Below are 26,863 nucleotides of genomic sequence, written 5' to 3' on the forward strand. Positions count from 1 at the left end.
GATGCCTTTTGGAATATAATAGAGAATAGAATTAGCAAGTATAAAAGAAGTCCCATCATTGTGTAAATCAAACTCCCAGGGGGGAGGAAAATCTTATATATCTATGAAAGATGGGCAGGCAGGCATGTGCCTATAGCTACTAGGGACTCATTCTTGTGTATGTATTTATGTATATAAATGCAAATGTGTCTGTATATATTATCCTATGCAGAGCCTAGTATGCTATCACTGTTGTGAATAACAGCAAATAAACATTATTACTACAATCTGAATTTCCATGGAGAGAGAAAGAGAGAGGGAGGGGGAAAAAGGGGATGTGAAGCTCTTGACTGGAATGTAAAATCTCCCTTGTAGACAAATCAGCTCCTTCCAAAAAAATGAAACTAAATTTTAGAGGAGAAGGAAGTGATTCTTACAATGAATAGTAATGACGGCATAAATAATTAAGGATCCCTCAAGATTAAAAAGTCCTTCTCAAGTAAATAAGTCATTTTTATTATGACATACCTCAAGGTTACCAACTTTTGCTATCTTCTCACTTAAAAGAATAAGTTATTTAAGTTATTAAGTTATTTAAAATTCTATGCGTGGAAAAGTGACACCTTATAGAAAACTTCCTGAGATCTGTTTAAGTTTCCAGAAAAAAACTTCACTTCAAATAATTATGGTCACAATTCATCAACTGTAAGGCAGACCATAGACTTTAAAAATTCAAGCTCTCATAGCAAATTCTTACTCCAAATCAGTTCCTAACAAGTAGATTTAAATAAGTGATATTAAAAGATATTATACACGATAGTTCTATTATTTGCATATTGTCTTCACAGTGTTTCCACAGTATTAGCACCTTAACACAAAACGCGTTTGATGCCGATACAAACTAACAGTCATTTGTTCATTCAATATTTATTTCATACCTACTTTTCAACTATGCTTTACAGCTACTATATGGCACTAGAGTCAAGATAGAAAGTTAGACAAGAAATGATAAGCCGGAAAAGAACAGGACTCTGGAGTTGGAAAGACCTAGATTACAATGCCAAATGCGATACTGCATAACTGGCTTTGGGCAAATGATTACTCTCGAGAACTTTGGGGTCTTCTAGCTTTTGCCTACATATGCCTCACTATACATATGTACTATGCTCTCAATCTGACTGACCTATCTACCCTCTCCCCCATAGTCCCAAGGTTGGCCAATTTTATGCGTAGCTATTTGAAGGGCTAGAAGAAGGTGCTCACAAGGTGTATATTTGTCTCAACCACAAAGGGTATTCTAGATGAAAACAATAACAGAGGCTCATAGACCAAGTCTAAGGACAATGGGTTAGTTTCAGAGGAAAGTGACACTTTTAAGCACAGCAGGTTATATGGCTTAAGATTGTTTCCTAACCTCACATTTTTTCTCAGGGGCTTGTGCCAGAATCTGAGGGAAAGAAAAAGACAGAAATGAAATAAAAGAGCTGTTTCACAAAATTCATGGGCAACACTAAAAACACCAGGCCACCCTCCTTTGCAGCCCACAAAACAGCAGGCAGCATCATTGCAAGGAGAGGGCCACATTGCAAGGAGCTCATAGGGTGTCCGATGAAACTGCATTAGTCAGAGCAAAGGAGGAGAAACAGCAACCACCACAGGATAGGGCAGATGCCACGTTTGGGAGCACAAGCGAGACACATTCTCTGGTGGGAAGAAGCCAGGAGAAGAGGCAGGAGTCACTCTGCTTTTCCACATAAGGAAAATCTTATTTTGCCCTCAGACGTACATTGCTATAGGAGATGTAGACTTTAAAACTTGTCTTAGGAAACTTTGTCACGTAGTACAGTTTTTTCCTGGTGCCATTTCTTAGCCCACTGCAAACCTATCTCCTCACATATGTACATATTCAAAATAAGCATTAAAACTTGAAAACCAATGAAGATTTATACTACTTAGTTTGCACTTAAGCAAAATATCTCCATGGGTTTTTTTAATACACAAATTACCAAGTGCATTATGAATACATATGGCACAAAATACTCTTCCCAATTATCAAAAATAGTGGAATTTTGGCTCTCACTCATGCAGTCAGTCTATTAGCCAAAGTGATCCTCTGGAATCAGAGGACACAGCATATTGGGATGCCACTAATGAGAAACCCCTGCCAAGTCACTGTACCTGCACCACTTCATCTGCAACATCGTTACACATTCATGTAAAGTTTGGGGATACTGACCCCTTCCCCCAAACCACCATAATGAAGGAATGTGGCTTGGCTAATAGCTATCCTGCTGAAACACGATTTCCAAGCCGACTTAGTCCAGCGAGGCTCCAGAATACAGTGGTTCTCGGCAAGTGTTGTTAACAGCTAAATTAGAGCGCCCTAGAAACAGGACAAAATGAAAACTGGATAGTTTATTCCCCGCATATTTTACCTGTAAGTATTTATCTCCATCCTCGGAACATATTTTGGGGCCATCCCTAGTCGTAATTTTAGTTGTGTGTGTGTGTGTGTGTGTGTGTGTGTGTGTGTGTGTGTGTTTTCTAAAAGGAAATGGGCGCTTTTAAAAGCTCTAATTAGTATTTGGTCAGCCCTTTAGGAGGTAATGTAAGACACAGAACCTGCTTTCAAATACCATCTCTGGGGGTCACATCATATAACATAAAGATAATGTGTTGGGCAGTGGAGTGTGCACAAGGTACTGTGGAAGCATGGAAAGAAGAGACCCCTGACATTCTCTGATTGAGGGGCAAAGTTCCCACTTTTGCAGAGAAATCAGTATTTAAGTAAAGTCTTGAAGTTAGGGTTGAAGTTTATGAGGTCTTCCAGACAGAAAGAAATCTAAGCAAAAGGAAAAGAATGTGGGTAGGCATGAGAATACAGAAACACGGAATTCTGAAGAGTGACAAATAAGTTCACTATGGCTGGAGAACTCGTGTGTCTGTGTGTGTGCGCACCTGTATGTGTGTTAATAGGCTTGGAGGTGGGAAATAGAAACAAAGTCTAGGCCCCAAACCAGTGTATGCTTCTCTATGTCTGGATTTAATGTGCCCTACAGAATCTCAGAAGGATTTCAAAAACATGAGTAACAGGGTAACAATACCTTTTAGAAATTTTCTGTTTGGAATGGACAAACTGACAGAGGGAAGCCAGTAAGGAGGGCAGCTCAGGAAAGAGGCGGCCGGTTCCCTCTTGGCAGGAAAGAGAAAAATATCTGAGGGAGAAGCAGAAAGATGCAGGAGATTACTGTCCCTACCGTGAAGAGAATGTGAGATTTCACGTATCAGAAATTTCAAGTAAGTTAGAGAGACGTAAACAGGCCCAATAAAATATAGTTCATTATGCTATCAAAGCATAGTTTTCTCAAGAGAACAAGAAATATTGTGAAGTGCTATGGACAGAGGTCCTAAATCTTTATTATTGCACCCTCAATAGGACATTATTAAAAGCACCCTAGGAATCTTTTCATAAAAATTAGGTGCTTCCCTTTGAAGTCCCACTTTCTATTTTAAATTCTGATAGCAGAAATTCCAGAAAATAAAAAGAAGATTTACTGGGATGAGAAGGAGGAGAAAAGCAAGAGAAGAGAAGGACCGTGAGGCAGAGTCCCGAAGGCCGAAGGCTGGTGCCTGGAATTCTCAGCAACACTCATGTGCTGCCTTTCCTCTCCTTTCACCTCATCTAACCTGTCACACCATCCCAGCCTCTCACACACATGTGGACACTTGAGTTTTGAGCCATAAATCTTGCAAAGTCTGTCAACTGACAGCCTAATAACATGAAAGGAGTATCTGCAAACAAGATGGTTTTGAGCCATTGCTCATGACCCTGAACAAATCAGGGCCTGGTTCCCCTTGCAGGTTAGAGCCTCTCCTTTAATCACGTAACCGGGCAGATTGATGTGACACTTAAGAAATAAGCCAAGAGGTCTCTGTTTTCCAGCTATCTCCTGGTCTCATTTACTCTTTCCCTAACAATTAAGTCCAGCTTGTCATATTTTGAGACCTAATCAATGTATAAATGAGGGGCAGCTGATAATCTGGCCTTTTCTGCCCTGTATTAGTTATTCACAAAGAAGGCAACCTTTTCCAGCTTTCTACCTGGTAATCATTGAGAAGCATTCAAATAACGACACAGTGAGGTTAAGGGCTAAGGCAGTGGTTATCAATCTTGGCTGCACAAAAAAATAATCACCTGTGGAGTTTTGGTGTGTGTGTGTGTGTGTGTGTGTGTGTGTGTGTTAGGGGGATGGTATTTTAATATTTTAATATAGATTCTTAAGTCTAAAAGCAAAACTAATAAATCAGAATTTCTGGGTATTGCACCCAGGCATTTTTACAAGAATCCACTGCACATTCTGATGTTCAAAGTTAAGAATAAAAAGGTATCAGCAATATATCCCCAATTTCTACCATCCATGGCACTGATTAATCCACAAAATGATGTTTTTCAAGGGAACCATGCAAAAATGCAGATTCTTAGGAACCACCATGGCCTGTTGCATCAGAATCTTGGGAAGTGGGCCCCAAAAATCTGAGTTGTGACAGCCTTCCTAGGTGAATTTTAGATTTACCAAACTTCTGAGAACCACTAGGCAAGGATTTCAAACGGCTGCTTTGTTTCCTATGTCAAACTCCAGCAGATACAATTATCACTTGGGGAATTGGAAGGAGCCTAAGGGACACTCACTGCGACCATGCCAAATTACTATTCCAGATATTAGTGAGGAAGGAGAATGTAAAACACACACACACACACACACACACACACACACACACTCACACACACACTCACACATACCAAAAATGAGGAGGAAATAAATCAGTTTCCTGCCTTAACAGTAGAGACACTGCTCAGCGGGAAAAATAATCACCAAGCAACCTATGAAGATTCCAGATTAACAGACAGAAAAATGCAGGGATGCTGAAGGGATTCACTGCATCCAGCCTTTTTTTTGACAGTCATACTTCTGGAAGTACTGTGCAGAGACTAAGAGCTACTTCTTCATTATGAAGCATTTCCTGGCAGACCCCACGTAAATGCCCTAAAGTGTAGGCCACAGTTGTTCTAAAACTAAAGGACACAAATATTCTCAACTTTTGCTAATTATATTTAGAATTCTACTTTAAATGCTTTACATGGTAATTACACAGCCCTCCTCATCACTCATGTTTTGCCTTCCTGGCATCTCTAGTGTCCTTCATATAATAGGAATACTTTTCCAGCAGGGGTCCACATAATATTTTCAGTTAAACTGGAGTGACTGGGTGACCCCTCCCAAAGGGGAAAACAACCCCAAACCAAAATAAAACTAGGACATACCAAAAAAGTACAATGGTGATTTGGGTTGACAGTGTTTCTTTGGAAGCAGTACTCTGCTCTCATAAGCTCTGTGTTCACAATGGTGGATAAGTTTCCAGTTTCCTGCACTGCAAGCATAGCACACGCTCATGGAGGCAAAGGCTCACAGTCTTCTGCACCTACAGACTATAAATTCCTCCCATTGACGCTGTTCGTCCCTAGTGGGCTCTATGAGATGACACAAGATCCCTGGAGCCAACAGTGCAAGGGCCAATTACCTTAGACCATAATGTGAACTGTAAGAAATATCAAATAAATTAAAAATAGATGTGAGCATTAATATTACCTGCTGACTGTACTAAAAACAAATGAAAGGAAAACATTTTCGCTAGAGAGGACTTCCCTGATGTCACAGACCTTGTTACTAAGGCATCTCCACTCCCTCGTCTTGAACACCCTGTCCTGAGAACTGATCCCTCTATCATAAAGCTAGCTGGTTTTTCTTCCAAAGGCAAGGCCTGTCAGATCTCATCAAAAACAAACCTGATGAGACTCTTCAGACAGGCAAAAATTGAAATGTTTAAAAAGCTAAAAAAAAAGGGGGGGGGGGAGGGGAGGTGTGTAAATTTACTGGGGAAAGCACACTTACTTATCTTTAAAGATGAGCAGAGAAATACTCATAGAATGTATTAAGTAGTACTTAAACATATAGTGGTTTGCCCTAAGTCAAATCACCTGCCAGATACCAGTCCCATCCACAGACTGCTGTGGTTTAAACAGCCTGCTACAATAAGCACGCTTCCTCCCAAGCGACTAAAAGTCTAGTGCAAATGAGCATATGGCGTATAGCTCATAGGCTACAGAGTGTTTGATTTTAAATAAAGAAGGGCCACTGCTGAATCCAACATCATCGTGGCAGTGAGAAGTCTCTTCCTGTTCCCTCATTTTATATATAGTGCTCAGGACAGAGAAGTGAAGATCCAAGGTAATCTTGGACTTAAACGTCCTAGGTTTCTCATATTTTTGACTCCCCCATCACTCATCAGACTGTGAAAGGTATCTTCTTCCCTGATAACTAGATTTGCAGCTGCAGGCTACAGACAAACAGCTTCTTCTTTTTTTTAATGTTTTATTTATTTTTTTTGAGAGAGAGCATAAGTGGCGAGGGGCAGAGAGGGGGACAGAGGATCCAAAGTGAGCCCCATGCTGACAAGCTGGCAGCAGCAAGCCCGATATGGGGCTTGAACTCACAAACTGCGAGATCATGACCTGAGCCGAAGTCGACGCTCAAATGACTGATCCACCCAGATGCCCAACAAACAGCTAATTTCTGATGATTTCCTGTCACCTAAAAGATTAAACTGTCGCTTTTGGCTGTGACAATTCATAGTACTTCACACTACATTTAGGGCAGCACAGCCAAGCTTTGTTTTCATCAATTTGGTTTAGATTTGATGACTGAATGGAGGAATCACAGAAGACTCTTTATCCAAACCTAAGTTGTGTTTGAAGGACAGTTTAGACCAAGGTAAGTAACAATAACCAGCATTTATTGGGCCTTTCCGTGGGCTAAGAGCTTATTACCATTTATTATTATTTTATTAAATTATTACCATGTATTCTTCTAACATTGTTAAGAAGGTGCTATCATTACCTCATTTTTTGACTGAGTTAAGTGAGGTAGTCTAGAGGTTAAGTTAACTTCTTTGAGGTCACATAACTGGATAATAAATGTTGGAGCCTGATTTCCAATACAGGTAATCTGATTCCAAAGACCTCTTTTGAAAATTGCAACATTGTGTCTCATTTAGAGAATACATTCAAAATGATCATGATAAAGACCCTAGAAAAATGTAAATGTGATATTTTGTCAAATGCACTGTGATACTTCATGGTTATTGTGTAAATAGAAGATCTTGGGGGCCATGAGTGTCAGAATAATCTAGAAATAGAATTCAAGGCCTCTATGTCCAAAATTTTCTCTTTCATGTATTTTTGATTTTGGATTTATAGTCATGTTATTATTTCTATATTTGATGGTTGTTTCTATTTTAAAGGTATGATTGTGCTCATGTCTCACCCCCTTAAGTATATTCTGTGGGGGATATTTCAGACATTGTTCATATAGATAATGGTGGACAATTTTAGCCTGAGGGCTAAACAATGGGTCCTATTTTCATTAGTCTCTTGGGACAATTAAATTAATAACACTCAGCAGGGTCACCAGACTCTTGTCAAACCGACCATTGAGTCTTTCGCATTCAAAAGATACACTGCTATAATTGACCCAGGACTATGTTTTAATTTGTGTGTCCCAACGGGATCCTTGCCAGAACATCAGATTAAACCAACCCTAAATAGCTTTGCCATTTGTTTCAAGGATGAACATAGCACTTTAATTTTACAAATGGTGTATACTTGTCACCAGACTCCAAGGCAGCCCAGACAGGGGCAATGAAACTGTGAGCACTACCTTGACAACCCACAGAAATCAGTCAGCACCATTACCTGGGTGTCTATGTGGTTCAAAGCCACAGTAACAAAGTTCCTCTATGGAAGTCTCATGAAATAATTAAATATTCAGTGTCATCTTCAGATCATGAGTCAGGTCCGTTTTTAATTTGGAAAGTATGATCACACTTTCCTTAAACACAGTATCAAAACAAGAGCATGATTTTTTTTTTAATTTAAGCACTGCAGTATCTGTTTCTACTCACATTCATTTTTCTTTGGTCAAAATATCATGAAATGAAGAGTTATTAGGATAAGGATAATGTAGTGAAGGAGGCCCAAATGCAAAGACCTAGAGAGGTCATTTGAGTGAGTGCCATGGGCTCGTGGGTCTGCAGTGAACTGTTGAGTAAATGCCCTCCAGAGGAACAGCAGATACTCCACTGCTGCCCACTGTTCAGCACAGAAATGGGGACACTGTGTCCCAGAAGATACACTTCTCAAGAAAAGTGAGAAATACAGATTTTTAGATGACATTTACTGGTGTTTAAAGTTGGCAATTACTTCCAAAATGATTCAAAAAACTGTGTAGGCAGATTTGGCCCCTTGGTAAAAACTCTTGTTAAAACGATTTAAGGAATTTTTCTTTTGTTTTCCTTCTACAATTTCTTTTTGTATAGAAAACAAAGCTAAGTTACTTAGCACCTACTATGTTATTGAATTATATGCAACCCTATACAATAAGTTTAATTATTCCCATTTTACAGATGGGGAAACCATGAGAGAGATCAAGTAGTGATCCTAAGATCACTCAAGTAGTGTTTTCATCTAGGTCTGCCTAACTTCAAAACCCGTGTCCTTCCCATGATGCCCATCTTTGATGGGCTGCAAGCAGGAGGGGTTTGGAGGACAATTTCACAGTGTATAATCTTCCAACAGCAAGGTTAATTTAAAAAAAAAGGCAATGTAAATGGATAGGCTCTACCATCTGCAGGAAAAAGAACTGACCTAGAGTAATGGTTTATCAACATATACATGATATTATAGTGTCTCTTAGATCTAATTAAATATCTCAAAGGTTATCAAGAAATCTAAAATATAACTAACACAAGTTAAACTGTGAGCTAAATAAACATTTAACATTATAGAGCTCTTTTTATAACTCTTTATGTAACCGAATGGTATCTAGAAAACCAAAAGGAAAGGAGCCGATTAAAAAACAAACAAACAAACAAAAAAACCACAAAAAACCCTTTATTTTTTAACACTTTCCATGGAAAAGGTGCCCTGATAAGTTACCTTGATAGTTGGCTGAGTATTCTGGTCTATTTAGTGAATTACTGAATTAACTCTTCTAGGAGAGAGGAGGGTATATTTGCCTCCAAGCCTAGTGAAAAACGATCTCACCATACTTCAGTTAAAACTATCTCACTGCCTTCACCCTCCTTCCATGTCCAGGAAATAATCTTTAGAAACGTATTAACAAGTGGCCAAAGGAAACCTTTCTACTGACGAGATTTCTAGTTATCTTGATAATTAAATGTCTCGGCATAAACATATCTGTCAGCTTTTTGTATATTTGGTTAGCACAAATTACTCCCTGGGATCTACTGACTCCTAGAAGAACAATTGCTAATAAGCTTCTAAAGCTTAAGTCTGAGGATCTGTAGTTACTATACAGACTTTTCAAAGTCCCATTTGGCCCAGTTTGAAAGTTTGTAATCCCTTAACAATGCTGGGGCATGCACTGAGGCCCCTTTACACCTGGTATGCCTGTGTCTCCTCGTCTGTTCTCTTAGTCAACGTTCTTTCGGGTTTCTTCCTCAGCCCGTTCTCCTCCATCCAAATTTCATAAAGCATAAATTCAAACTGCATAGAAGTTAAAGCATCTCTATATGCTACAAATTTTTAAATTTCCTTTCTACATATATACATATTTCAAGTTGCATTCTTATGAGAATTTCAATTCTCTTCATGTAGCAGATATTGCAAAAGTTTAAGTAGTTAATGTAACTAGTATAATTCCATCACCATGCTAGTCAGCCCACTCATGGCCCAGAGTAAGCATGAAATGGGAGGTGTCAGTCTGTCATCTTCTACACTCAGATCTCATTGTGTCGCTCACAGTGTGAGCATCTTACCATCAGGGTGATTCTAGTGTTTAAAGAGAAGAATTTTTCATATCGCATAGCTCTCAGTACAAGCTGCCTACATCCTCCGCATCTCACCTGAAGAGGTAACAGATGTTATGATGCCAAAGGAAAAACTGGCTGCACTGCACATTGCTGAACAACAGTGCATTGGCCCTAATTATAGGGCTTACTGGGATTTTCCAAGAATTCATGATACCAGATATTCACCTTAAAATTAACTCTGTGAGCGGACTCCTTCAAGTGGGCTTGATTCCACTGAAATGCAAATTAGATAGTGCCTAGTTAATTATGATTCCTCTTTCTTCTCTACTCTTGTAGGTTTGAATATCATACCCTGTCATTCAATATTCAGTCAACCAATCCTGCCTCAACTTTCATTCACCGAGGATAACCAGGGCAGAATTTGTGACTGACTAGTAAGATACAGCTCACTAATAAACATATAGAAATAACAAATATAGATTCTCTTCTCCTTACCTATTTATACTGTTTCAGTGTATACACTTCGACTTCTATGTGATCATGAGTGTGCCTCACTTCCTCTTATATACAGAGGATCATAATAGGGCCTGCCTTTTAGAATTGTGACAATTGAATGACATGGTACATGGGAAGAACCTAGACTGGTGACTGGCACATAGTAAACAATTTAAAAACATTCAATATTATTGTTCTTTTTTTTTTTAAGTGTACTGGATATATTGTTCTAGGTTCTGGTAAACAAAAATGAGTAAGATAAAGATATTCCCTTTAGACAGATGAAAGTTTGGGGGGAAAGAAACATAAAATGAATGATCATAATTCAAAAGTAGCCTTCCACATATGCCTTCTTAGAATTTGGTCTTAGGGGCACCTGGGTGGCTCACTTAGTTAAGTGTATCCAACTTTGGTGTCGGGTCAGGTCATGATCTCACACTTTGTGGGTTCGAGCCCCACATTAGGCTCTGTGCTGACAGCTCAGAGCCTGTAGCCTGCTTTGGATTCTGTGTCTCCCTCTCTCCCTGCCCCTCCCCAGCTCGCACTCTGTCTCTTTCTCAAAAATAAACATTAAAGAAAAAAAAGAATTTGGTCTAGAGTTTTCAAATGGGTATGTTTATGACCTCCCCAGTTTGTAGCTCCACGTATGTACAATGTACAACTAACTCAACATTTTATTCTTGTATGGTGCCAGATTTGTTTTCTATGAAGTGCCTTCTATTCAGAATTAAATAGGAAGACAACTCATGGGTTGTAAAGAACAATAGAGCTTACATGCCTTGCATGCAATTTGTCTAAGTCAGAGTTTCCTCATCTATATTTTCACTAAATAACCTTCTTTGAATATCATCCTCTAAATTTTTAGAGATAATAGTTATAAATCAAGATCAAGAGATTTCAGGAGATGACAAGTGAAAATGACAATGAACAAATACTACCCTAAGGACAAAAAGGCATTAGTGAACCACAGCAAAACTACCCAAAAGGACAAGGTATACAATTTAAAGGGAAAGGTCTTTTTTAAATGCCCTGATTGAAGGAGGCCCATTTGCAGCTTTGGGCTTATTTAATAACATTAAGCAAGAACACTTAACTATCTACAAGAAGGGCCGAGAGCATAAATCAGACATCAGTCCACATATTTCAAGATCAGAGCTGTAAAGCAAAATGATTTGTGAGAGCAACTAAACAGTTCGAATATATTATAGCTTTTCAGAGAATACTTAAGCATATTAGCTGTCCAAATTAGGATGTTGTTATTGTTGATGGAGCCAAAAAGAAAAATATATGCCATTGAGATATTCTCCTTCTCACCTACAGGATACTTTCAGTGAAAGTAAAACTGTTTCCAACACATCTTAATGATGGATTTTTGATACAGATATAATTCATTGTAAAAGTCCTAACTATATGATTAGAAAAAAAAATCCAAATTTCCAAATGGTTAATTCTTATGGAAATACTGCCACATTTACCAGAACTATAATTTGCATCAATTATGAGATTTCTCCCACAAAGAAGCTGAGAACCATAATCTAGCACCAAAATGTAAGGCAACCACTAAGTATTTAGCACTGGCCATTCAAAAAAATATTTTGAATCCTAGTTTTCTTTCCAGTTCACAAACAGCTGACATTGCCACAATTTAAAAAAAACATATTGAAAATAGTATGCATGCGTTTTCTTGCATCCATGCATCCAGTGAATGACTACATAGGTCCCCCTGTCTTTCCCCACAGATGCATTTATGTTGCATTTGCTATTGTTGCCAGTGCCCCATAAGGAACAGAACTGAACTGTCCTGCACGTAATTTGTCTGAGTCAGAGTTTCCTTATCTGTAGTTTCTCTAGACAGCAGATACCTAGTAAATCGTTTTAAATATATAGTGTATGAATTATCTGGGGCTTAAAGCAACATACTGGAAAAGTCCTACACACATGGAATATTAGGGACAAAAAGGAAATTTTCAAAAATTCCCAAATAATTCTTATCCAAAGTACCACATTATTTTACTGTTTTGATTGTGTTTTTCTATAATACATAACAAGGAATGGTTGCTAAATCAACATGGCTTGAGCACAGAATCTGGACTCAAACTGCAAGAGTTTAAATCCTGACTCCACCACTTTTTAGCTATACTATGTTGGTAAATGATTCGACTTCTGTGCCTCAGATTTTTCTTCTGTAAAATGTGGGTATCAGTAGTACTTCTTTCATAGTTTTGTGCGTGCGAATTATTTGAGTTGATGTATTAAATTATTTGAGTTAATGTATTAATTTTTTATGCATGCAAATTATTTGAGTTAATGTATTAAAGCACTCAGAAGCGTGCCTGACATAGAGTTCCCACTCTTTAGGCAGTGATTGTTATTATTTACTTTACTGTATATATTTTTTCATATTATATGCATTGTCTTTGTTCAAAAGGTTTAATTCAACCAGGGAATCAGCAAAATGACTTGATTCTGATTTTCAGGAGGGCCTTTAAAGAAAAAAAATTACAGGATGGAAAAATGTACTAATCAAATGACATCCAGCCAAGTACCAGTGCAAACCAGAAAGAAATCTTTAGTAAAATAAGAGCTCCAACTTTGTTAATCTCATTTGTTGTATTATCTATAACAAAACTAAAGTTATAAAAAAAAATTATGCAAATACGAACAAAACAAAAATCCTGGAGAAATAACTAATATACTGGAAGATGATAGTAGAATCCCTATTCAAAAAGATTTCACCAAAAATTATTACATTTAAATTCAATATTGATAAATGTAAAGCTGGCAAGAGAAGCCAACACAATCTACCTGTACAAACATAAAAGCGAAAGAGAAACGGGTTCAAGCAGTTTAGATAAGGGTTTTGGCAGATTGTGAATTCAACATGAGTTAACATATTACATCACTTTCCAAACAGCTCATGTAATTGTGTGTGGCATTAATTAGAGTAGTCACTTCAAATAAAGATGCTAATAGCCTTACTACTTCTGTACGTTGAGCACAGGGGCTGTTTTGTTTTTTAAATTTTTTAAACGTTTATTTATTTTTGAGAGAGAGAGAGAGAGAGAGAGAGCACAAGCAGGGGAGGGGCAGAGAAGGAGGGGGAGACACAGAATCCGAAGCAGGTTCCAGGCTCTGAGCTGTCAGCACAGAGCCTGACACGGGGCTCAAACTCACCAACCATGAGATCATGACCTGAGCCAAAGTTGGACACTCAACCAACTGAGCCACCCATGTGCCTCGCACAGGGGCTGTTTTGATTCTGAGTGTTACAGCTGAAAAAAGAAAGGGTATTCAGGATGACAACCAGAGTGAGGCAGAATCTGGGTGATACATTATGTGCCTGAAGGATCTGGAACAGAAATATTTCAAATAAGTGCCTTCGATTATTTGAAAGATTACCACAGAAGAGGATTTATACTATTCTGTACAGGTCCAGAGGCAAAATGAAGTAGAATTATAGGAAGTTAGCTTTTTGGTTCAGAACGAGAAAATATATCCTCACACATAAAGCTGTTTAATGGACTGCTTTATGTGACACAGCGTTCCTTGTCTCTGGAAATCTTCAAGAAAAGTCTCTATAATGATTTATTCACTCAGTCAGTCAATCAACAAGCATTTATTGTTTTGTGATATTTTACACAGCAGTGTCTTAGTGCATAAAATCTGGTGAATAAAATAATGAAGAAGGATATCAGTGTTTATTAAGTGCTCACAGTAAGCTTGACACTGTGCTAGACACTTTGAAATACATTATCTCACTCCCCTTGTACAAATTCTTCTCTACTGCAGCCAGAGAAGTTTTTAGAAAGTAAAAATATGCTCGTGAATTCCCGCCTTAAAGACAGTTAGTCACTTCCCACTGCTAATACAACAGACAAGATTTAGTATTGCCTAAAGGACTCTGGTCCCATCTATTTACAAACTCGGCCTCTATCCAGCCATGCAGCTGGTTCTTAGGCCCTTCCACATGCCATATTCCCTCTGTCCACAGAGCTTTTGCACAGTTTCCTGCACCTGGGGTCATGTTTCTCACCCTTCTGTACATGGTTAACTCCTTCTCCTACAGACTTAACTTCAAATGGCACACTGTTAGGAAGAAAATGAGAAAACATAACCTAACTCCCACAAGCATGTAAAAAACTGTTATTATTTTGCATAGTACTGTGCACATCCTCTTCATAGCACTTACTATATGTAATTTTGGTTTTGATTGTATTGCTGTTTAATCGCTTCTTGGCCTTTTGGCTAAGATCAAGTGATTGTGTTACTGTTTATTGGATACATGTCTTTCCCATTTGCTTGAAAGTTCCAGAAAGGCAAAGTTTGTGTCTAATGCTGTTTGTTTTAGGAGGTGATAAAGCCTCATATTGACTATGAGAACACATTCTGGAACCAGACCACCTGGATTTGAACTCCTGCTTTGCTACTCCCTTGCTGTGAGACCTTCACATGTGCTGAACTTCTTGTACCATAATTTCCTCATTCATAAAAGGGGGAGAGTAATAGAACCTGTTGTGAGGATTAAATGAGCTCACACATGTAAAGCACTTGGAGCACTGCCTGGCATATAGACATTCCATAATAAAGACTAGTATTTGTTTGTTGTTGAATCCCAGAGTTCCACAGAAGGCCTGGCACACAGAAGATACTTAATAATATTTGTCAAACAAATGAGCGAAGGATGAAACTAAGATGGAAACATTAGAGACAGATCTTGCCTTTATACTCAGATGATGCTTGTTATATTCCCCCCACTAGATTACATAGGAGAGGCAACAACAAAATGCTACAGGGACATAGAGGAGGAAGCAATAAATTTCACTGGGAGAATGTGGGAGGTGAATTTACCTCCTCTTTAAAGAATAAGTGAGGTATCAACAGGTAGAAACAAAAGAAAAGGTGTTCTTGGCACAAAGAAACAACAAGGACATTGAAGTAGTACTTAGAGAATCAAGAAGAGTCTAAGATACAGGCCCCTGGCCATCTTAGTCAGGAGAGCATGCAATTCTGATCTTGGGGTCATGAGTTCAAGACCCACGTTGGGCGTAAAGCTTACTTAAAAAATAACAATAAAATTTTAAAAATAATTAAAAAAAGGAATAATACGAGGTAAGTGAATGTAGGTTAAATCATAAAGGCGGTATGAGTAAATCAGAAAGAATCAACATGAATGCTAAGAAATGGGAACTTTATTCTGAAGCAAACGGAGAGTGATCAAAGCCTTTGTTCATGCCACAATCTTATGAGTTATTCAATTTTTTTTGTTTTGTTTTACATTTATGGAATTATCAGTTTACTAGACACAATCCATCAATTGCATTAATACTAAAATAGTCCAAGCAAGGTATGATGAGAGCTTTGCCTCTAGGAATGGCAATGGGAATAGAAAACAGGAATGAGAAAGCAAAACTAGTTGCCCCCCAACAAGGGATTTGTTGCATTAACTCTGATACATTCAAATGGTAGAATAAAAAATATTATGCAGTCATTAAACTAATGCATAAAGAATATTTAGCTACATGAGAAGATGTTCATATCATCAAATAAAAAATTAGGCTCTAAAACATTACAGTATAGGGGTGCCTGGGTGTCTCAGTTGGTTAAGCATCTGACTCATGGCTCAGGTCATGAACCAAGGGTTATGGAATTAGGTCCCACACCAGGTTCTGTGCTGATAGCATAGAGCCTGCTTGGGATCCTCCCTTCCTCTCTCTCTCTGCTCCTCACCCCACCAAATAGATAAATACACATTTAAAAAAATTACAGTATGAATCAGTTTCTATACAAAACATATATGTTGTTAATACACATTATATCTTGACTAGTACACAAATTTACTTTTTAAAATACAAAATGAAAATCTTATTTGTTATCTCCTTTGGTTAGTAGAATTAAAGTTGTGTTTTTATTTTTTATTTTTTTCAATATATGAAATTTATTGTCAAATTGGTTTCCATACAACACCCAGTGCTCATCCCAAAAGGTGCCCTCCTCACTACCCATCACCCACCCACCCCTCCCTCCCACCCCCCATAAAGTTGTGTTTTTAATATTATTTTCTTCTTTTTGCTTTCCCCACCCCCAGTCTATCCCCAATGAACATGGGATCCTTTTGTAGGAAAAACATACAAACAAAAACATGACAAAACATATTGATAAAAAGTAAAAGTAGGGTAAATTTTCAACAGAAATTCTGGGCAGGAGTATGATTAAAATGTAGAAAAAGGTATATAAGATCATCAGGAAGAACAAGGAGGATTCCAAATTGATCTCAGCATGATCAGGATGTGAAACATTAGGAGAGGAAAAACACAAGAGCATGATCAATTTGTCCCATACTATAACAATACGGCTACTTAGCAATGCTTTGATGGCTTTGTTCTCTGATCATACACCTTTCTCCTTTGCAAAGACAATGATTGTTATTGACATGGTGTGTTTTTCTTCATCACTGGATTGATGTACTTGCATGAAGCAAACCAGATATCAACTTTCACAGGAAAAAATATGAATTGCAGCACTGCCCAGGATCCTTCTGAAGCTTTAGCAATGGAGTCACAACCTGACTGCAATATAATATTAAACTCAGATATACTTGGGGCTTTGGACATTTTAAAGACTCTTGAACAGTTTTAAAAAGAAATAACTCTGGCTTAAAAAAATCAATCCCACCCCAAGGATATTATATCCAGGACTTTTACTTTGGTTAGCTAAGAAGAGTAGCTTCATTTCCAGTAGACAGATAATTCTAGAGGAAATATCTAATAGTATCATATTTCATTAGTGTAGCTGATAGAGCTAAAACCAGTAATGGAAAATCACCTAAGAAAACAAGAAAACATAGTATTCTAACCCGTTAAAGCTTTGTTGCCTTCTGAGCTATAAACATGACATCTCAACATTAAATTTACTTCTTAAATATCTGCAAATATAGTAAGATGCTGAGAGCATGTTAATTTATAGCAAAGAGCATAAACCATCCCATTCAAAGAGAAGCATCAGTTTGAAAAGGCAATGACAGAAATACATTTTCTTCAGATCTGTACTTTATCTGAGTGTTTTTATAAAATTAGGCATTGTGATTTTTTGGTTACTATTAATCTATATATTAGTTTAGATTTACATCTCTATCCTTCACCTCTCACCCTTCTTCCAGTTTCATATTTCTCACTATCTACAGGACAATTACTTGGGCACTCTTTCTCTGAATCTATTATCACCCCTTCCTAGCATGCTCTTTGCCAACTATCCTCATTACCACTTATCCTTGAGGTTGTCTGTGTTTGTTAATGGAGTCTAGCATTGTCTTTCTGACATGAGAAAAAAAAAATCAACTGTGTCTCAGTCATCTGTCCAAAATGCAATCTCATGGAATATGAGAAACTATTCCTTGTGCAGTCTTCCGTGCCTTAAGGACAAGCCAAGTTTGACTTTAAAATGGCCTATTAATATCACTACTTAGCAACAGAGTTTTAATGTAAAATCTTTCAGAAAAATCTTTACTACAGCAAAAGGAATATGTAACTTCTGCTGTTCTTATAGATTTTAATGGATTTTTAATCTACCGATGGTAGGCTGTAAATTCGAGCTCAAAGGAAACACAAGTGCAACTCAATGGGAAGTTTTATTGGATTGCTTACAGAGAATTATAGTTATGATCAAAAGCCAGGAGTGAACAAAGGCTGAATGCTTCTCTTCTCTTTTCAAGTGATTTGAATGCTTCATTTCTTCCTGTGTACTTCCTAAATTAGAATTTAAATGAATAAGGCAAAAAAGCCTAAGTTAGGAAGCCTGAGGATGAAGCAAGAAAAGCAAAGTTTTGGAAAACGCACAAATGACAAAGAGTTCCCTGAATAATCAATACTTTGAGGTATTTATATCCAAGAATTATTACCGATTTATCCAATGTATGTTTATTCTTTGTAGTAATAAATGCATCTATTATGTACAGACTGCATGGAGAAACAGGATCAGTTTACCAACCAACATCTATTCAATATTTAAAAGTTAAGAAAGAAAATTCTGTTTTCAAAATAGTCAGTGAAGATTTTATAAAGAGGAAGACATGTAAACTTGAGCTAATGGCTGGCCACAGTATCAAGGACAGGGCCTGTGCATATAGGGTCTTGAATATCAGGCTGTTAAGTGTAGATGTCATCCAACAGGTCACTCAGGGAGACATTAACCATTTTTGAGCAGGGGAGTTACAGGACCAGAGCAGTGATTTAGTGAGACTAATCCATTTGTAGTGTGCACAGTACATTATCATAGAAAGAGCCTGGAAGTAGAGACACCAGTTAAGAGGTTAATAAAATGCTGTAGGTAAGTGACAATGACCTGCACCATTCTCTTCTAATAAAGGAAATGTGTTGTTATAGGAAAGTGATTTCTAAAAATGATTTGTTGAAAATGATTTTCCATTAGGTTTCATGATACCGCATGATAGATATTCTACCAGAAACAAAAAAAGGAATATCTACAAGCATAGAAACTGTAAACTGAATGCCTGCACGAAGTCTACCACATCCCATCTCATTTTTGCTACAAGAGCTTTTCCCCATATGTATCTCAAAGCTTCCTCTCAATCCTTAGCAATTATTGAAAACTTCCTTAATAACAGGGCTTTGAGATAGTTGTTAGAACTTGAACTCTTACGATAGTACAGACATTCAGTATCCACAGTCTCTCCCTGACTTCTAATTTCTGAAATATATGATGAAAGCATAACAAACAGGAACCTGTCTGTTCTCAAATACTTCAAAGGCCTGAGAGCCAGAGATCTATCCATATTAAATAAACCCTATTTGTCTTTTAAATTTATAAGTTTGAAATTCTGTGAAATTCTCTCTCTCTCTCTCTCTCTCTCTCTCTCTCTCTCTCTCTCTTTTAATAAGAGAGCTGTTTCTCACATTCATGTAATCAGCGATATTCAGGATACATACTCTTCCTTGGGGTGCTGTTGATAGGTGATTTCAATCATGCTAACACTGAACCAGCTATGAATGTAGTGCTAAATGAGTAGATTGTTTCTAAGCAAGAACCACAAGTAAGTGTGTTCTCAAGTCTTACATAGATGGTCTCATCACAACACCCGATTATCTCTCCATGGAAGCTCAGTACCGCCTTCAAAGGAAGTCTTTGTGTCTAGGAAAAGCAGTTTATCAAATTTGACAAATCTTTATTATATACAGCTATTCTGTCTTGGTCTATAGTCCTAGCTCTTGTCCACAAATCTTTCATTTCATTTTTCAAGTCAAGTCATACTGTACTTTCTTTCTCACTGGGCCCATATACCATTTTTTTTTGTATTTTTTACTATTTGTATTACTTTTTCATTTTTAAGTTTATTTATTTCTGAGAGAGAGAGAGAAAGAGTACAACTGGGGAAGGGACAGAGAGAGAGAGAGAGAAGGAGAGAGAGCACGAATCTAAAGCAGGCTCCTTACTACCAATGCAGAGCCCAATATGGGGCTTGAATTTATGAACCACAAGATCATGACCAGAGCCAAAGTCGGACGCTAAACTGACCGAGTCACCCAGGCGTCCCCCATTTTCTTTCTAAAAAAATTATGTGAAGAATTATACATATAATAAATATATAATAAATCAAATCATGGAGTGCCTGGGTGGCTCAATCAGTTAAGCTCCCGACTCCTGGTTTCAGCTCAGGTCATGATCTCACCATTTGTGGGTTTGAGCCCCACATTGGGTTCTGCACTGACCGTTTGGAGCCTGCCTGGGATTCTCTCTATCCTTCTCTCCGTCTGGCCCTCCTTGTCATTCTCTCTCCCTCTCAAAATAAACTTAAAAAATATTTTAAAAATGTAAAAATCATGAAATCAAGACATTGCTCAAATATTAAGACATATTGAGACAAATTCCAATATTCAACACATTTGAAATACTAAGCTTACCAATGATAGAAATACTATAACTCTTAACAATAAGAGTAGAAGGACTTCTGTTAGTGACAGAACAAAAGGTATGTTAATTAAAATGAGGAAATTTAACCAAGGATGTAATTACCTTGCAAATATGTTTCCTTTCAGTTAGGCAATAAGATAAAATCAAATCCATGTGTTATTCAAAGTCCTAGTTAGGAATTTGTGCTTCTTTTAGATCAAAATGAGAATTTGGGGAGGATATCGTATTCAAAGAAGTCAATATTGAAAACCTAAAGTTAAACCTCAGTATCAGAAAACCAGGGAGAATTGTAAAAACATGTTTATTACCTGAGAAGCTCCTGTACTGGGATAGGATCCACTAAAGAAAGAAGATAGTGTTTTCATTCCCATACATCAGGATGTCACTTTTAGACACATGAATATATGTATATAGATGAAGAAGACAGGTATTACCTAAACTGTGATTCATAAAATTCTATTAGAAAGGAGATGCCAGTTGCAATAAATGTATTCCTATTATGAAGAACATATAGTTGTTAAAAACCTGTATAGGAGTCTCCTCCTTTGGAGAGACTTCTCTGGTTGATCTTTTCCTCTATAGGAGGAAATGTGGAGAATAGGGGAATGTGGCCAGACAGGGAAAGAGTGGTTTAGATGTTAGGGGGATTTAACAAACAACTGAACTCTGTCAAGCACTGGTGACAATGTCAATGACATCATGTGGTATCATTGATATCATATGTCTTTATGATTCAGATTGTATTTAAAGCCATTGTTGGCAGCAACACTCCTAGTTAGGTAAGCTTTGTATTGCATCCAAGATGCCATTGATTTGAGGACAACCCTGTATTTTATGTATCCCCAGGAAAAAAAAATTCTCTGGCAATTAAATTATGACAAAACATAGATTTAAGATCCATCATAATCTCATATGTTAAAATGTGCTAAAATTGTCTTAAACCAATAAATTTTGGTGTAACTTTCATACACATGTTACAGGAACTTTGAGGGGAGAAAGCTGATGGCTGGGAGAAAACAGAACCTTCCTTGGGTTGACATATAAGTGAAAAAAAGAGAAGAAAATGAAGATCGTGTTCTCAGAATTTATATAAATTCTCTCTTCTCTGCCTTGCATGAATTTGGAAATAAGATAGGAGGTAGCCAAGAGAAGACCTCAGAGCAAGAAAGCCAAAGACAATATGAGTTAGTTCACTGTCTGGCCTCAAAGGCAGACCTCATAGTGCTAGCAGCTGGAGGCCTGCTTTTGTCTTTTCATTCAAAAGCACAGTGTCAGTAACGTAGTGTTTGGATTTTGCTCCCTTACTGGAGTAAAGTTTTGTTTCCTCCACTTAGTTTCCATGAGTTTCACCTCCAGGCTCTGTCATCAGGTTTTCAATCTTGGTTAAAAATTTAGTCTCCTGGGACAATCTGCTACAGTTGCCAAGTCTCTGTGATGCTCACAGACAGTTTATCAGTTTGACTGCTTCTTACTATCTGTGGACGGAGTTTCCAGTCATGGCACGGCGCCCTTATTCCCTGGAACAGCCCACCGCTAGACGTTCAGCACCTGTACAGCAAGGTATTTGCCTACCATGAAATCATCTGATCCCGTGTATGTATGAGCTTCCTCTTATTGCTAAGAGATGCTCCAGTAGTCTACTCCTTGGTGGTGACATTCACCAATACTCAGTTTTCAGCCGTCTGTAGTCCCAGTGACAGCTGGGCCCTGATCCTATCAGGTATAGGTATTTTCAGATTCAGTGGGCAAGGCAGGGCAGTATTAAAGTCTTTTATTTGTGTATCTTAAGTGTCCCAGATATGATTAAAAAAAAAAAAAGATGTATTAGAGAAAATGCACAACTATCCAGTATTGGGAAGAGAACATTTCAGAGGCTGAATGGAGAAGTGAAAAGCCCCATCACACAGAACCCAGAGCAGGTTTAATCTCAAGCTAAGATTCCAGAAAAGCCATGAAGAGTAATTTATAATTGGGGATTATGTGTAAAAACCAGTCTGATGACAGATAAATTATTTAGCGAGGAAAGCACCGTATTACAGTTTCGAGTTCATTTTAAAAGGAAATGTATTTTCTCTCATTTGTTTAAAACTGGTTAGGTGGGTAGGTCAAAAACATGAGAATTATTCTTTTCCACAAAGAAAAAACTGGGACAAGAGAGCTAAGCAACTTACCCATTTGGAAATGATAGAACTCGTGAGAGCCAGCATTAACAAACAGCTCTTTTGACACATGGGCTTATGCTTTTCCTACCATATAATGCTGTTGGCAGGGTAAGTTTTAAGATTAATGGATGAAATTTATGCTTGGGTTAGGACTCAGTTACTTTGAATTTTGTTTTATCATTTTCTGTTAAATAAATAAAATTACAATAAAACAACAACAAAAAAATCACTTTTAACCCAGTAGGAATATAATAGGATAAATACTTGATACAGTTTTTTATTTGTTTTATTTTGCTCTATTTTTTTTTTGGACCAAATAACTCTCTTCAAGAGTAATACATCAAATGTGGTTCTTTTTAATATGGTTGGCATCCAATAAATGTTGATTTGATAGAATTTTATCTTTCTGTAGATTATAAAAAATGATCATGAGTGAAATATCCAATTCAAAACATGGCCATCAAAATTATGACATATCAAAATATTGCTCTTAAAATCAGATACATATCCTTCTGCCTTACAAATCCAAATTTAACATGCTTATCAATGAGGGAAAAAAAAGATTGACATTTAAGATGAAAACGAACCATGTCATTCTGAGGCTTGAATGGAACTTTACCGCTTTTTAATTCTAAGTGAACTAACACTCTGCATATTCTCCTGTGATTCCTCTCTAAACTCAGCAAGTGTCAATTATCTTCTCTGCCTTGCAGCATCTTCCTCCAAGGTAAAGAAGAGCAGGTATATTTGGGCCATATCCATGATAGCAGCCCATGTCAGCCACCATATCTACTGTACCTCCTGCCAGTATTCCTTTTCATTTGTTCCTTTGTAAGGGTCCCTTAAAAAAAAAAAACTAAACTAAAACAGAGTATAAAAATATGGAACACAAATTATTAATGCAGACTAAAGGATTACGCCTCTAACAAAACTCTTCAGTTCCATTGTAGTATAGTCTATAGAAGATTAAAAGAACACGACAGCTTAAAACTAAGGAGAGATGCACCCCAAAACACTACAGCTCCATATATCTAAGCAATGACAACAATAAAAATCCCAAACAAACAAATAAACAAAAACAAAACCTGCAGGAAGACATTAGGAGGCAGAATGTAATTACCCGATTTGGAAACTGACCAGGACACCGCGGTTAAAATCCTTCTTGCTACAAATGTTCTGAGGAATCTTTAATGACTACAAATGGTTAGGACTTCATGTCCACACCTCATCTGAAAGATGATGACAATCAGCAGTTAGTCCTCCCTGCCACTACCCAGGGAATACAGTCAATTCTGACTCAGAGAATAAAGGGCCACCTACAGAAATCACAACCAACATTTGCTATCCTTGGCTGCCTTTGCGAACTGGTCTATGTGAAGCAAATTACTGAAATATCTCAAGTATCACTGCCATGTTTTACTAGAAATATGCAGTGACATAATCCCTCATCTCATATAGAATAATGAATTAATGCTATGTACACTTTTTGGGTAAAAATTGTTAAATCCTATGCTTTGGCTGAGATTTAATAATGAATATGTACCTATCAGTGAGGCATTAGATGCCTATTGTTTAATCTATGTATGGTTCCTATCACACTAACTTATTTTTGCCTCTTACATTTTTTTTAAGAAATGGACTCAAATGCAGTAATTAAAATACATTACAGTAGTGCAAGTGAAATTTGGAAAACTGCCAACATTTTCAAGAACTTATAATTTTCTTTTTCAGAGGAAAAAGTAGTTTTGACATCTTTGTGCAAAACAGTCAGTAACAGTTACTTACAATTTCAGGAAAATCACTGTTTTAATCATGACCTTTCAGCTGTCCTTGATTGAAAAAAAATTGGCCACCTACAGAAATAATTCTGTTGGGCCCTCATCTCTCTACTGATTGATGGCCTCATGTGGTTCTACATGTTCACAATTATAAATAAAACTATATAAAAGTGGCAGAGCTGGCTTCCATCTAAGTGGAATAAAACAGTTCTAATCGACAATAAAGGGGACTTTCTTTAAGTGACATCTTTCTGTATACCTGTATCAAAATCAAATGGTACATTTATCTCTGATTAAATGTGTATTCTTTTGGTCACCATTCACTACAACCATTAATTTAGCATCCATTGTGTAAAAGACACCGTATTATACTCTGTCGGGGGTGATGGAATGTGGATAAAACAGTTTCTGCAATAGAGAACCTATTATCTGATGAAATACTCAACCAACTAACATATAATGAATATGGACACTATGCATACACATGTGAAGATATCTTGCTTGCCTATACATATGCACAAAAATTGAGTTTGGTTAAATATAATTGTATAAAATACATATTTATACTTCAGCAAAAATATATCAATATATATAAACGTATAGATATATGTGTATATTATGTTACACCAGAAAACTTTTAAGCTAAAATATTAAAAGTCCCTAAGTGTTAGAACAGGAGCTTTTCAATAGAATGAAAACAAGACTCATCCCCCTAGTTAAAGGTTTCCCACCTACGGTACAAGCAACAAAAATAGAGCTGGCATTCAGGACTCCATTAGAAGTTTATTGAAGCTCTGTGAGGTTGGAAAGCTTTTAGGAGTTCAGCATAAATCATTCAATACACTAAAAAAAAGACTTAAAAAGATTTTCCCTTTGTATTCAATTTCTGTGAGTGATCTCCAATTTACAACCTTATGCTCAGCCCAGAAATTGAATTAATCAATACAATTATCTCTTTAGAAATCTCTTCTGTCAAGTACGGTAGTTCATAGAAGAGAAAGGAAGATTGAGATTCCTTAGATTAGTAGGCTTGATGGCAAGATGCAGCTATACTGAAGGGCTGTTACGAGGAATGGTATAGGCACCAATACTGTTTTGTTTGGGAAACTACAAAAATTAAGTGATCCTTACCTCTAAAACAAAAGCCTATTATCTACCAGTTGCAGTCTAAAATAAATTGTTTTATGGAAAACAACACTAGAAAAATATTTATATGATCAGATTGTGAATACCGATAAAAAAGTTATCGCACGAAATTCTACACTAAAATAATCACCTTTTTTAAAACAAGTAAATTCAGATTTCCAGAAGTCACTAAATTGTTGGTAATCAAAATATTCAGTTCACTTCCTGTTGCTGAAGCATTCTTAGTAATGGTTTAGGGCCATGATTTCAACATACAAACTAAGAAGGAACTGAGACAATTAATTATTAAGCCAATTTAGGCCCATTTAATACTTTCACATGAAATATTCAAATAATTAGGGCAAAAGTTTTTTTTTATATTATCTTTATCATACATATTTCCTTTGTGCACGTAATAATCTTTGGCAAATTTAACATTAAAAAGGGGAAAAGAAAAATGCAATATACCTGCCTAATTAGAATTAAAAACAGCTACTAAGAAACTAATTCATGAACCTAAATGATACAAACTACTCTCCTTTTGGCGATTGCCCCAATTTCCTCTTAAAGAGTTAAAGCCAAATTTGACAATAATATATAGAATTGAGCTCAAAAATAAACAATCTATAAATCCTTGCTTAAAAAGAATTCAACTGACCAACATCTTCCATCATTTAGAAAATATACTGATGTTAGGGATTTATTAAGAATAGAGCTAAAACTCCCAAGAAATATCCTGGAGTAAGTATAGTCTAACTAATTGTTTACATATTTTCCACATAGAAAGCTGTGGATAAGTATTTATTTGGTTTGGCCCGGGTTTGTACTTTTTTAAAGAAAAATTTTTTAATGTTTATTTATATTTGAGAGAGAGAGAGAGAGAGAGAGAGAGAGAGAGAGAGAGAGAGAATGCAAGCAGGGGAGGGGCAGACAGAAAGGAAGACCCTGAATCTGAAGCAGACTCCAGGCTCTGAGCTGTCAACACAGAGCCTGAAACGGGGCTCAAACTCATGAGCTGTGAGATCATGACCCAAGCCAAAGGTGGAGGCTTAACAGACTGAGCCACCCAGATGCCCCTGTACTATCTGTTTGGAAGTACATGGTTCTTATATATAAAGCTGTTGAAAATTCATTTGTTATCAAAACAATATGATATATTAAGCATATTACAATGACATGGTAAAACAACTGTACTATAGACATATGTAAGAACAGAATAACACTGAGGTACCACCGAGTTAGTCAGAATTCCTATGAATGATCATTCTATTGTAATATATTTTAGTGACATGAACTCCACAGACAAATCCCACATATATGACAGCATTTTCTAAATGGAAAAACTGAGGTAGCATAGAAGACAAAGGTAAGTTCAATCAGGTGAAGGTCAATCAGGTGAAGAAACTACACACTGTATTTCACTCAATCTTCAGTCAATATTCTCTCACTGTTTAAAAGCAAACCCTTTGTTTTTATTCAAACACTGGGATACAAAGAAATAAATAAGCTTAT

The 26,863-nt window shown here is 37.0% G+C and overlaps 1 protein-coding gene and 1 pseudogene across 6 annotated transcripts in view; one reads left to right on the forward strand and one right to left on the reverse strand.

The window, feature by feature from the left end:
- Positions 1-26,863, reverse strand: part of SOX5 (SRY-box transcription factor 5) — a 1,011,771-nt gene that overhangs the window by 629,141 nt on the left and 355,767 nt on the right. The gene's annotated exons all lie outside the window — the stretch shown is intronic.
- LOC132660539 (U2 spliceosomal RNA) lies at positions 14,588-14,726 on the forward strand (annotated as a pseudogene).

Source organism: Panthera onca, chromosome B4 (assembly GCF_046562875.1).
Source record: "Panthera onca isolate mPanOnc1 chromosome B4, mPanOnc1 haplotype 2, whole genome shotgun sequence".
In the NCBI taxonomy this organism is placed as follows: Eukaryota; Metazoa; Chordata; class Mammalia; order Carnivora; family Felidae; genus Panthera; species Panthera onca.